The 14,553-nt window shown below is 38.5% G+C and overlaps 1 pseudogene; it reads left to right on the top strand.

Moving 5' to 3' along the window:
• Window positions 1–9,139: 9,139 nt before the first annotated feature.
• On the top strand, window positions 9,140–14,097 carry LOC100410063 (protein FAM83F pseudogene; annotated as a pseudogene).
• Window positions 14,098–14,553: the final 456 nt, after the last annotated feature.

Below are 14,553 nucleotides of genomic sequence, written 5' to 3' on the forward strand. Positions count from 1 at the left end.
AAAATAGGAAAATTAACTGGGCATGGTGGCAGGTACCTGTAATCCCAGCTACTCGAAAGGCTGAGGCAGGAGAATCACTTGAACTCGGGAGGCAGCGGTTTCAGTGAGACGAGATCGTGCCACTGCACTCCAGCCTGGGTTACAGAGCAAGACTCCATCTAAAAAAAACCAAATAATAAACTTTTAGCTCATTCTGAGACAGTTTTGTTGCCTGACTCCTAATAATATCTATCTGCCATAATTTATTAGAAGTAATAATTCTACTACCTCTGTTAAGGTACAAGTCTATGATCTTCATTTCTTTATGATATATAGAGAAACTGAAGTATATACAAAGAGAATTTATACAAGCAGTAAAATATGAGTATAGATTTCATTTTAGGGATTACTGAAGAATCATGATATTTAACCTGATAAGTGAAAAATCTAGAGAACATTTAATATTTAATATTACATGTTACTATTTAATATTTTAAAGTGTTCTTATTTTGTGTCTCTCTTTCAGATATATATTCATATTTATAACATCTTTTTCAAATTTCCAGGCTTCCTGATCTAGTTGAATCAACAGCTATATTTTATGATAAATATATTTTTTTTAGTTCTTCACAGGTAAAAGGAGTGTCAAAGTGAGAATTTGGAGTCAATGTAACAAACAGTTTCCTAAGAAAGGAGTAAAAGTTGTTTTGTCACTGGAAGTGTCAAAACAGAAGCTGCCTGATTTTTCGAGCTGTAATGAAGGAAACTACTACATTCATCTACACTTACTTGAGATTCCTTAAGCCAGCCCACAACATCCAGAGATGCCCATGTGCCCATTGAGTAACAAATGTGAACCACTGCCACAAAGCCTCTTTAACTCAATGCCAGAGAGTTTCTTTTCTCCTCCATATATGCTGAGTTTCTCACTCTTGGCTCCAGCTCGCATTAAGAATGGTCCCTTTCTTTGGACTTGGTATTATTACTCTCATTCCCAGAATTTGACTTCTTGTTCTCCCTTAGTCCTTTGTGCTGGAGCTAGTCCCAGTGGTTCTTTCCCCTCTGGAAACTCCTTAGTAAAGTCTGATGCAGTCTCATGAGCCAGAACTTAAATGGGATTGGAATGACACTACTAAATGGTAGATTGATTTAGGTAACCTACAAAGTCCCTACTCAGTCTAAGCTTCCATCATTTTATACTTAGTATTCCTTGCATTTTAGTGAAAATAGTTTTCAAATTCTTAAACGATAAGATAATCAGTAATTGACTGATTTAAATTTATACTTTACATACTTACCTTAAAATAGTGATTTTGGCTATTGTTTCTATATATTAAGATTTCAATAAAGCTGTTTATGAATTAAGTTCAGTTTTTCCAACATAGTATCTCCATTTATACAATGAATATTATTGACTTGCTTTGTGTTCTTGTTCAACCGAAAACTAAATGATATCTAGACTGTCCCCAGCTCCTAATTTATGAATCTTCGATCTTATTTGGTCTCTCCTCATCCTCTTTTTACTTCCTCCTCTTCTTATTCCTTTCCATACTTTGATTTGTTTGTTTCTATCACAAACTACATGATTCCAACTTCATTCTTAATTTTAGGAAAAAAAGTATGACCAATCCATTGTTGTATGTCATATTTCTGTAAATGGAACTTCCAGTGTATGAGAGATTAATAACATTACATTCTTGATTATCTCTATGTAGTGCTGAATTTTCTGTAGTCTTCAACCTCAGCCCAAGTTCTATATAAGCTTTAGCAAATTTATTTGAATTTTATTCTCCACTAATGTAACAGAAGTAAACAAATTTTGTATCTTGATGATTTTTTAATAAGTCTCTTAATTTAAAAAATACATACCTCAGACATTCATACTTATATCACCTTTTTCAACATTTCCAGAGCTTCTTGAACTAGCTGAATCAACAGCTATATTTTACGATAAGTAACTTTTATTTTATTTCTTCACAAGTAAAAAAAGTGCTATTTAGAAATAAGTATTTATTGAAATTACGTTTTCTTCAAGTGTTTTACACAATGTGTAAGTCTAGGACTATTGATATGGTTAGGCTTTGTGTACCCACCCAGATCTCATCTTGAATTATAAATCCTCGTAATCCCCACGCTAAGGGAGAGACAGGGTCAAGGTAATTGTATCATGGGGGTGGTTTCACCCATGATGTTCTCATGCTAGTGAGTGACTTCTCACAAAACCTGCTGGCTTTATAAGGGGCTTTACCCCCTTTGTTTGGCAATTCTCCTTCCTGCTGCCTTGGGAAGGTGCCTTGGTTCCCCTTCACCTTCTGCCATGATTGTAAGTTTCCCGAGGCCTCCTCAGCCATGCCGAACTGTGAGTAAATTAAACCTCTTTCCTTTCTAGTCTCGGCAGTTCCTTATAGCAGTGCGAAATGGAGTGATACAACTATTGTTGAATAACCTATACTCGGTTCATCATTGTTTTTATAAGGACAGAAAAGTGGTAAAGATAAACCATAAAAGGCTTCAAAAGCCTTAAGATTTACTGATTCTTCTGATGACTATAAAAACACAAAAAGAAAAAGAAAATAATCTATAATTTGTGAGTTCAGCATTGCTTCCAGTGGGTACTATGATTTATAATTTTTAATTTTTTTATTCTGCTCTAATTTTTGCTTTATTATTTAGGAAGGAAATAACTTCTCATTTACATATATTTCAATATTCAATGCAGATTAATCACCTTCAAATTTCATTGTTGAGCACAGGTAATAACATGGATAATTTTATCTTATTAGTGCTCAATAAACTTCCCCTAATGCATAAGCCAACCATAGTTTGACATTAAACATTGGCCCAGGCAATTGTTAATCAGAGGCCAAGGCTTGTCCATTTAATATAGGTCTACTGATTGGGTTCCATATCATTCTTGTGTGTGCCAACAAATTATATCTATAACGCATTGTTTACAATTTTCAGCTTCTACCTATGGTATAGGGTAAAAATAGGAGAAAGTTGTAAAGAAATCTTAAAATCCTAGCTTTTTAACATGATTTTAAACCAATTTAATACCAACATTTTAGATAATTGCTTATATTTTTCTAAATCACAACTGAATTTGTTCAAAAAGTTAAATCAGTTTTTGTTGTTGCACTCATGTATCATCAGTTTCCTAAGTGTTTACTTAACTTAGCATGCCTCTAATAATAAATACAAGTGATATTAAGGATTAGAAGCAACATAACTGCCTCATACAGTTCATAAAGTGGAAATCTCCTAGGGGAAATGTTGGCAAACTTTCCATTACTGTTCATACATAAATACTTTTAGCTTTGAGAGCAAAAAGGTCTCTGACACAATAATTCAACTCTGCTGTTTTGGGGCAGTATCCTTAAAGGTAATGAAAAGAAAATACACCAAAATATATGGAAGAGATTGGAAGAGATATTCTATAGCTATAAATGCTTACATTAAAAGACAAGAAAGATCTCAAATAAACAACCTAATTTTACATCTTAAGGAACTATGAAAAGAAGAACAAACTAAACCCAAAGCAAGTAGAAGAAAGGAAATAACAAAGACTAGAGCACAGATGAATGAAATAGAGAATAAACAATATGAAAAAATCAGTAAAACAAAATTTTCTTCTTTGAAAAAATGTAAAAAATGGCAAAACTTTAGTTCAGATGAACTAAGCAAAAAAACAACGACTCAAATTATTAATACCGAAATCAGAGATGAAAGTGGGATATGCATTATTATTAATTCTACATAAATAAAAGGGTTATAAGAGAGACCTATAAACAAGTACACCAGCAGACTGAATAACCTAGATGAAATGAACAAATTCCTAGTAACGAAACCTACCAAGATGAAATCATGAAGAAATATAAAATCTGTAAAGATTCACACTGGTCAGAAGATTGAATCGGTACCCAAAAATCTCCCAAGGAAGAAAAGCCCAGGCTTCCCTGATGAATTCTACCAAACATTTAAAGAAAAACATAACACCAATCTTCCTCAGAGTTTTCCCAAAAAAAAGAAAAAGAAAAACCGAACACATCCTGACCTATGCTACGTTCGGTATTACCCAGATACCAAAGCCAAAGAAAATACAGGCAAAGAAAATTGTAGACCAATATGCCTATGAACATAGACGCAGAATTCCCAGCAAAACATTAGAAAACCAAATCCAGCAGCATGTAGGATCATATGCCATAACCAAGTGGGGTTTATCTGTGAAATGCAAGGAAGATGCAGTATAGGAGAATTAACTAATATAATACATCATGTTAGCAGACTGAAGAAAACAAAAACCATGACCATCTCAATGGACGCAGAAAAAGCATTTGACAAAATCTGACACCCTTTCATGAGTGTTAGATTAAATACCCAACAAACTGGGAATAGAAGAAAACTATCTCATCATAATAAAAGCCATTTGTGAAAAACTCACAGTCAACACCATTCTCAATGGTGAAAGACTGAAAGCTTTTTATTTCTAAGATAAGGAGCAAGGAAAATACACCTCTATGTTGTCACTTCTATTCATGATAATACAGGAAGTTCCAGTCAGATAAATTATGAAAAAAAAAATAAAAGGCACCAAATTGAAAAGGATAAAATTATCTTCATTGGCACATGATAAAACCTAATACTTAGAAAACCATAAATATTTAACAAAACATTGTTATAACAAATAAATGAATTCAGAAAAGTAGTAGGATACTATGTCAACACACAAAAGTCAGTAGTATTTTTAGAGCTTAACAATAAACGACTCCCCCAAAATTATCAAAAGAATTTCATGTACCATAGCATTAGAAAGAATCATTTAACCCAGTAAGTGAAAGACATGTACAATGAAAACTAAAAAATAAAATAAGAAAACCAAAAACCAGAACAGAAAAAAAAAGAAAAGGAAAAAAATTGTTAAAACAAATTAAAAAAACATAAATAAATGGAAACACATTCTATGTTCATGGATTGAAAGATTTAACTTTGTTAAGAAATCAGTATTACCAAAGCAATTTATAGATTCAATGCAATTCCTATCCAGATTCCATGAATTTTAGGGGGGAACAAGAAAAACACATTCTAAAATTCATGTGGCATCCCAAAGGACTCCAAACAGCCAAAAAAAATCTCAAAGAAGAAGGAAACAGCTGGAAGACTCACATTCCCTGATCTCAACGCGTGGTACTGGCATGAAGTTAGACATATAGACCAATAAAATGAAATAGAATAGAGATCCCAGAAATAAACTATTGTGTATACAGTCAAACGGTCTTTGGCAAGTATGCCAATACCAATCAACGGGTCAAGGATAGTCTCTTCAGTAGTGATTCTGGGAAAACTGGATACTCACATACAGAGGAATAAAGTTGGGCTCTTAAACTATATAAAAAGCTAACTCAAAATGGATCAAAGCCCTAAGTGTAAAACTTTAAACTGTAAAACTCTTAGAAGAAAGCATAGGACAGTACTTGACCATAATGCATTTGGTGATGATTTATTGGATGTATATTAAAGGCACAGGCAACCACAAAAATAAATTGGATTTTACAATATTTCTAATATGTTGTACGAAAAAGCATTATCAGTAGAGTAAAAAGGTAATCCACAGAATAGAAGAAGATATTTGCAAATCATATATCTGATAAGGGATTAATATTCACAACATATAGACAATTTCTAAAACTAGAGAAAAATTTACCAGAAACACCTTGATTCAAACACTGGCAAAGGATTTGGATGTACATTTCTTCAAAGTAGATATATAAATGGCCAATAAGCACATGAAAAGATGCTCAGCATCACTAATCATTAGAAAAATACAAATCAAAACTACTAATGAGATACTACCTCACACTTATTAGGATAGGTAGTATCAAAAATAAAATTTAAAAAGTGAAAATGACAGCATTGGCAAAGCTGTGGCATAACTGAAACCCCTCTGCACTATTTATCTTAATGTTATATGGCCACTTATGACCGTTGTTTATTAAAAAATTAAAAATACAATTACCATGGGATCCAGTAATTCTACCTCTGGGTATGTACCCAAAAGTATTGAAAGCATTACCTTGAAGACATATCTGTATACTCATTCTGCAGTATTCACATTAGCTAAAACGTGAAAGCAACGCAAGGGTCTGTTGATGAAGGAATGAATAAACACAATGTGACATACACATAATGATGAAATATAATTCAACCTTCAAAAGAAAAGGAACTCTGACACAGGCTACAACATGGATCAATCTTCAGGACACTATGCTAAGTGAAATACGCCAGTCAAAAAAGACAAATACTCTAGTATGGTTCTACTTATAGGAGGTTTTCAGAGTAGTCAAAATCTGAATAATAACTTTCGAATCCCCCCTGCCAACCACCAAAGTAGAATGGTGGTTGGCAGGGGATATTAGAAAGTTATTATTCAATGGGTACAGAGTTTCAGTTTTATAAAATGAAATGTGGGAGATAAATGGTGTGATGGTTGTACAATATTATAAATACATTTAATACCACTGAACTGTACTACTTAACATGTTTGAGATGGTAAATCTCATGTGCATTTTATCACAGTTTTTAAAAAATGAAATAAAAGCCAAACAGGCAGTGTGCTAGATTTTCCTCATGAGCCACATTTGCTACGCCCTGTTATGGGGCACAGTCACAAGCTTCAGTGTGTCATTGGCCCCAGTCATTACGTTTTAGATGGGGAACTCAAAGCATCAGTTACTCCACAAAGTAGATTAAGTGGAGGACAGGTTAAATGTTTCTACTACAGTTCTTATTGAAACACAGAGCTTCCTTTATACTGTCAGAACAAAAATGACCTTGATTTTCAAGTGTAATTATAAGTAAGATGCTGATTCACACTTTATTTCTTTTCCAGTCTGAGACCTTTGGCCCTTATTTTGTCTTTGGCCTACAGCTTAATTTAATTAAGCAAATGCTTTCCAGAGTGGCTTTTATATTTAAATCTTTTTTTTAAACAAAAATTTTTAAAGTAAAACCAAAAGTTTAACTTTCCTTGGGCATAAGGGATAAAATTTAAGAAATGACCCTCTGAAACCTTTGCAAGAAGGAAGTTAGATTGTCATGCAGCATCAGTTTTATGATGTATCAGTCATCAAGCGTTCAGTAGAAATGGTACTTCATCTTTAGGATGTGAGTCATTTCATACTTGTAGCCTCCAGAAATTTGTCACAGAGGCATACGATATAGGAAGCCATTAGCTGAGCAACAGTAATTTTAAGTTGACGTATATATGCTGTTGACATCTTCTACGTTGTTCTCCATTTCCAGTGCCCTCTATATCTGAGAAACTTTTCCATGGTGATGTTCAGTTCCTACAAAGCCCTCATCTGATCCAGATTTATGTGATCTTTCTTAAGGTTGGATTTCACCCTCCACACTCCACCCTCTCACTGAAGTTTTCCCTCTTCTTCAGCATACAGCCAGAGCCTCCCCGCTTAGTTAGCTGGTTATATTCTGGCACATTTTACCATACCAAGGTCTGATTTGAACTTACAGTACAGAAATTTTTAGGACTCAAGATTGCCTAAGGCTATTCATTCAACAAATGTGGACGTATTGCCAGCTATGTATCAGGGCCTTTACGTGTGCTAAAGGATCAATATCTAGTCCCTGCTACCAAAATCCAATATTAAGATATATATACAGGGAGAAGGATGTGAAAAAAAAAAACATGTAAACCAATTATATCAGTATACTTACACTATTACAGCATATTGTCAGTTGTGAATAGATGATTTGAAAGCACAGATAAGTAAATCATCAGTGGCCTGACACTGAACAGTGCAGAAAGGTGTAGATACCAGGCCTCACAAAGGGTGAAATAGACTAATCTTTGACAAATGAGAAGAAATTTAAAGAGGGAGCATTACACAGAAAGAAAACAATATGTACAAAGGTTCAGCGTCATGACATAGCATAATGTGATTTGATCTGGAATTATAATATTCCATATAATTAAGCTAAGAGTACAGCTAGGGAAGAAACAATAAATAAATCTGAAAAGTTAAGTAGGGCTTAGAGTTGATAGGTTAATAACTTTTAGACTAAAAGTAGTAAGGGGCTTTGAAGAATTGAGGGAAAGTAACACGCTCAATTTGGTAATACACATTCATTACAAAATAATATCCGGATAAATGTGTTGGATATAGATCTCACCAGAGAGAGTTCTAGATTGGAGACTTATATTTGGCAGTCACCTAAGTGTATATGATTACTGGAAACATAGACGTGTAGAATAGATAGATAGATAGACAGACAGAACAAGAAAATGAACTCAAGGGGGCATGTATCTCTAGGAGGACAAGGGAAATTGAGAGCAGTGACCATAAAACAAAAAAAGAAAACCAGGAAAGTATATTTCTAGAAGGTGGCCATGTTTAATAAACATGTAAAATAAAGAGTGAACGCACTATACAAAATGAAGAACATTGGCTTAGCAGGAGAGCTATGTGACATGAGAGGTATGGATGATAGACAGCAATCTGCTGATAGGAGAATGAAAAGTAAGAAAGTAAAAACAGTAAATTAAACCCTGCTTTAACTTTCAAAAAAATCAATTAACGCACCATACTAACAGAATATTGAAGAAGAAAACAAACGACCATTTCGACAGATGCCAAAACATCACTTAACAAAATTTAACATTCCTGGTAAAATAAACAAAATTCTGTAGCAACCTAGGAATAGAAGGGAACTTCCTAATCTGATGAAAACATCTGCAAAATAAAATTGTAAAAAGTTAGAGTTCAAATCATACTTAATGGTGAGACTGAAAATTTTCTATTAAGTTTGGGAGTCAGGGAAGTGTATCTTCTCTCTAAACTCCTATTTTACGTTGTACTGAAGTTTCTTGTCAATGCAGTAAGATAATAAAAATAAAATTATACAGATAAGATCATGGAAAAATTAAATTATTCACAGGCAATATGACTATTTATACAGAAATCCCAAAGGATCTATAGAAAAGCAATGCGAAACCTAACTATATAACCAAGAGAAATAAAACTGTTCCCGCAAAGCCTTACCCAACTATTATAAATAAGTCACCCTCTTCACCCACGCCCTCAAGGACGAGAAGGCGCCGCACCTCAAGCAAGTGGTCAGGCAGAAGATCCAACAGGCCCAGCAGGTCATTGCTGTGGTCATGGACCTCTTGACTGATGGGGACATCTTCCAAGACATTGTGGATGTTGCCTGTAAGCGCCGGGTCCCAGTATACCTCATCCTGGACGACGCGGGAGTGAAGTATTTCCCGGAGATGTGTCAGGGCCTGCAGCTCGCCGACTTCCGGATTCGGAACATCCGTGTCTGCTCTGTGACAGGCGTCGGCTTCTACATGCCCATGGGGAGCACCAAGGGGCCCTGTCCTCAAGGTTCCTGATGGTGGATGGTGACAAAGCGGCCACTGGATCTTACAGGTTCACCTGGACTTCCTCCTACGTGGACAGGAACCTCCTCCTCCTCCTCCCCCTCCTCCCCGGGCAGAACGTGGAGCCCTGTGACACAGAGTTCCGGGAGCTGTACGCCGTCTCCGAGGAGGTGGACCTGCACCGGCAGCTGGGCCTGGCGGGCCGGCTTGGCCACCACTACTCGTCCACCGTGGCTCCCAAGCTCCTCAACCCCAAGTATGCCTTGGTGGCAGCAGCCGCCACCCGCCCGGGGAGATGATGCGCTGGGCCTCCCGGCAATGGCGGGTGAGCTGCGGCAACCCAGAGAGGCAGGAGGAGGGCGGCGGCGAGTGAGCCCGGCGCCTGGAGGGCTTCCTGAGAGACCCGGCTGCGGTGGAGCACGTGCTGCCCCCTGTGGCGCCCATCCCCTGGGGGAGCAGAGCCGGAAGGCTGGCAGGACCGCCTGGCACGCACGCACGCACGCACGCACGCAGACAAGCCCACACCCCGAGACGCGCCCAGCCCACCGCACAGGAGAAGCGGCCCGGGTAGAGGCCGCCCCTGCCAGGGAGGGTTGTCCGGTCACTGGTCCAAAAGGCCCTCAACTCCCAATGGCGTGGCCAGCTCCCTCTCCACTGACACCTTCTCTGAAGGGGAGTTTCTTTTTTTTTTTTTTTTTTCCAAGACCGAGTTTTCACTCTTGTTATCCAGACTGGAGTGTAATGGCGCGATCTCGGCTCACCGCAACCTCCACCTCCTGGGTTCAGGCAATTCTCCTGCCTCAGCCTCCCGAGTAGCTGGGATTACAGGCACGCGCCACCATGCCCAGCTAATTTTTTGTATTTTTAGTAGAGCCGGGGTTTCACCATGTTGACCAGGATGGTCTCGATCTCTTGACCTCGTGATCCCCCCGCCTCGGTCTCCCAAAGTGCTGGGATTACAGGCTTGAGCCACCTCGCCTGGCCCTGAAGGGGAGTTTCTGACGGAGAAGAGGCCCAACGAGGACTCCAGTGCCCAGGTCTGAAGTAAAACAAGTCCCAGTTCTGCCCAGCCGGATAACCGTGATTTCCTGAGCTGCGGGACGGGGGTGGGCAGGACGTGTGGATGCCCGCCTACCCTGCCCCCCTGTGCCGGAGAGCGCGGGTCACACGCTGCACCAGTTCATACATCAGACTCCAACTGGCCTCCTGCCCTGCAGCCTCCGTCCTGGCTTCAGGGAGCCTGGATCCCACATGAGAGGGTCCGAAGCATCTCAGCTACACGCCTCCACCGGACTGTCGGTGGCTGGGCTGGGGTCGGTGCCACGGTCTCCGTGTTGACCAGTGTCCACCCTCCTTTGTGCCCCACCCTTCCGCCGGTCACAGATGGGGTGAGGGCCGTTCTTTAAACCTCAATGGGACGGGGTGTCCCGGGCAGCCGCAGTGGCTTCTTCTTCCCCAGGCTTCCTGGTACTTCTGGTTCCCCCCCTCCAAGAGATTGGCGGAATAAAAGGGAAGAGGGCAGGGCTCTGAGCCCCAGAAAAAAAAATTCATAATTGTCAACTCATGATTGACAAAACTTTGAGGTACTCCCAATGTCCTTCGACTAGAGAATGGAAAGGCAAACTGTGAATACATCTATACTAGGCAAAAGTAGACACACTACTGAATTACATAACAAAGATGAATCTTAAATGCATTTTGCTAGTGAACTAAGTGGCAAGACCAGAAAAACCTACATATTATATGATTCAATTTTATATGACACTCTTTAAAAAAGGAAGAATGATCCCAAGGCAATCAGTGGTTGCCAGAGTTGGGGATGGAGGCAAGAGTTTACCTTTAAAAGAACAGCAAAGGAGAAATTTTGGGGTGATAGAATTGCTTTGTTTGAGCAGACCATGACGGTGCATGTCTGTAGTCTTCAACTGCTCAGGAGGATTGCTTGAACCCAGGCATTTGAGGCTACGGCAAACTACGAGTGCACTACTGTACTCCAGCCTGAGCAACAGAGTGAAACTTCATCTTATATAAAAAACAAAAGAGATTTTTTTAATTGTTTGAAGTGTTGCAGTGGGTCTACAACTCTATGCATTTGTCTAAAGCAACAGACCTGAACACCACAGAATGTGAATTTTATTACATGTTAGTTTTAAAAATTTGCCAGAATGTGAAGAAATTGTTTTACAAATGAACCACATGGTCATACTTCAGGGGGTGGAGTAGAAAGAAACTGATGTGATTAACGCTGGAAAAAATGCTGTTTTGACTGGATAGTGTAAGGCTAAGGAAAAAATTAACTGTACATAAACACTGTATCCTAGTTGATACATTTGTTTCTCACAGGGATTTTGGTTAAGAATTCTGAAAGTGCTTTAGTTGTATACTAGAGTTGAACAGATTAGTAAAGAGGTGATAAATAATAAAGCCAGGTCTCTCACTATTGAAGAAAGAAGTTACAAATAAAAAAGGACAAAGAGTAAAATGAACTTTGCAGTGCTGAATTGTGGTCAGAGGTCTTAATATGAACTCATCTTTTAAAGTATATATGTCAATAAATAGATGCAGATAGGCCAGGCATGGTGGCTCACACCTGTAATCTCAGCACTTTGGGACGCCGAGGCGGGTGGATCACAAGGTCAAGAGACCGATACTATTCTGGCCAACATGGTGAAACCCCGTCTCTACTAAAAAATACAAAAATTAGCTGGGTGTGGTGGTGCATGCCTGTAGTCCCAGCTACTCAGGAGGCTGAGGCAGAATTATTTGAACCTGGGAGGCAAAGGTTGCAGTGAGCTGAGATCGCGCCACTGCACTCCAGCTTGGCACCTGGTGACAGAGCGAGACTCTGTCTCAAAAAAAAAAAAAAAATAGATGCAGATATAGTTGTGTGTGTACGCATGAGTTAGATTAGCTACATGTATGCGCCAGCCTTCTTCACTGAGAGGGGATAGAGACAGTGCCACTCTAGCAATGAGCACACCTGGTGCCTGGACCTTTGTTTTTAATACCACTCCCCAGCAAAAGGAGCCAGGGCTCATGGGAGAAGTGGCTGATTCCAGAACTGCAGCAGGAAAAATATAAGACATGTCACTAGAAATTAAGGAATTTATTACAAAATAAATTTAATAATTTAATAGAGAGAAATAGATAGATATATGAAAGACAGAGGAAGAGCGAGAGTGTAAACAAAAAATAGAAAATCACCACTAAAATATCCTGGTAATAATGGCCACAGGCAAGATCCAGCAATAAATACAAAAATTCAATCTGATTTTGAGCTACATCAAATCTAATAAGTGTTGCGGGACAAGAAAATCACTGTGGTAGTGTTGCACAAGACGATAAGTAAGTTTAAGTAACTGAGTGAAGATACAATTCGACATCCACTTAGAAAGCTATGGAAAATAAATGGCAATTCAGAATCACTTGTGCATGCATTGAGTTTAAAAGTTTAAAAGTTGCATGGATTTAAATGGTTGACTAATTTCATGACTATTTTATGTCAACTTCGCTTTTACTAGTAGAGCCATGTAAAAATTGATTATTTTATTTTAAATGTACTGAGAACACCACCCTTGTTCACTCTATTGACAAGTAATTATGAAATATGATTAAACAAGTGAAATTACTCTGAATTTTCCTATTTCTTACTTTTATACCCACACTCCTTTCCCTTCCCCTAAACTTGTATCTTTTCCTATAGCCTTTATTTGCTGAACAGTAATAATACTCACTGAGTTGCTCAAGTCAGAATTTTGGGAATAATCACTCATTTTCTCCTATTTCAATTCTTTCTCTATGTCCCTAAGTGATGTGAATTCTCATTAAACAAATCACTTATCTCTATTTCCACTGCTGAGACTTCAGTTTAAGCCTTTATTATTTCTTTACTGGGCTACAGAGATTAGCTCATAACTTATCCTCCTGATTCCTGTCTCACTCAATTGTCAATTCCAATCCACTCAATTGTCAAAGCAATCTGTCAAAGTCACAAATCCGATTATTTCATTCTCTTGCTTAAAATCTTTCAATGACTCACGACTTCATGCGTGAAGGCTCCTCATGGCTTGCCCTTCCTGATACAACTCCTATTCAGATTTCCAGCCTCAATGTGCATTTGCAGTTCTGTTAAGGTCACATTGTTCTGAAATGGTTTTCTCTCCAAGGAGACCTCCCATCTCCTCCTCTCCAGTGCCAGTGGTTGCCAATCTCCAACTCTGCTTTAAGTTTCTGTTTGGCCATTGGGTGCTCCAGAGACCACGCTTGGACAGCCTGGAATTGGTGCTCCATGTCGGGTTCCCCAGACTTCTCATTACTCTCATTGTATCACTTTCCATGCAGGTTTATGACTGCTTGATTAGTTACCTGCTCTCCCACAGGAGTTTGCAATCTTCAAAGGCACAGTCATTCTTTATTATTATTGTTAATATTATGAGCCCAGAACAATGCCTGTGACTTAATAGGCACTCAACAATTAATGAAATAAAAATAATTAAAAAACAGAGCACTTTGTGACCTGTGACTTGTCACCACTCCAAATCTATTATCCTAGTTTTCCTTACTGAATGACTTTAAATGACAGTGTTATCATACACCTATGGCTGTAATTATACTTTACAATCAGGATTTGCTTATAGACCCCAATTGAAATAGATAATCAGACACTTTATTTTCTTATATGAACTATTTTCTCACTGTTTAATCTTTAGGGAAGTTACTCTTGGACCTTATCCCAAGTGAAAAGTGTTAGCTTATTTCCACTAATTAAAGAGCTTCAGAAATTGCTATTTAGATTTGCATTAAACTTTATTTGCCTTAAACATTAAACTTACATCTTGTTCCTTAAGAAATATATTTTCGGGGTCTAGTTGAATTTTCTGTTTTTAAAAGCTGGAGGGGCTGGGAGTGGTGGCTCATGCCTGTAATCCCAGCACTTTGGGAGGACAAGGCAGGTGGATCACTTGAGGTCAGGAGTTTGAGACCAGCCTGGCCAACATGGCGAAACCCTGTCTCTACTAAAAATACAAAAATTAGCCAGGCATGGTGGTGCATGCCTGTAATCACAGCTACTCAGGAGGCTGAGGCAGGAGAATCGCTTGAACCTGGCAGGCAGAGGTTGGCAGTGAGCCCAGATCGCGCCATTACACTCCAGCCTGGGAGACAGAAAGAGACTC

This window comes from Callithrix jacchus, chromosome 19, assembly GCF_049354715.1.
Source record: "Callithrix jacchus isolate 240 chromosome 19, calJac240_pri, whole genome shotgun sequence".
Classification (NCBI taxonomy): Eukaryota; Metazoa; Chordata; class Mammalia; order Primates; family Cebidae; genus Callithrix; species Callithrix jacchus.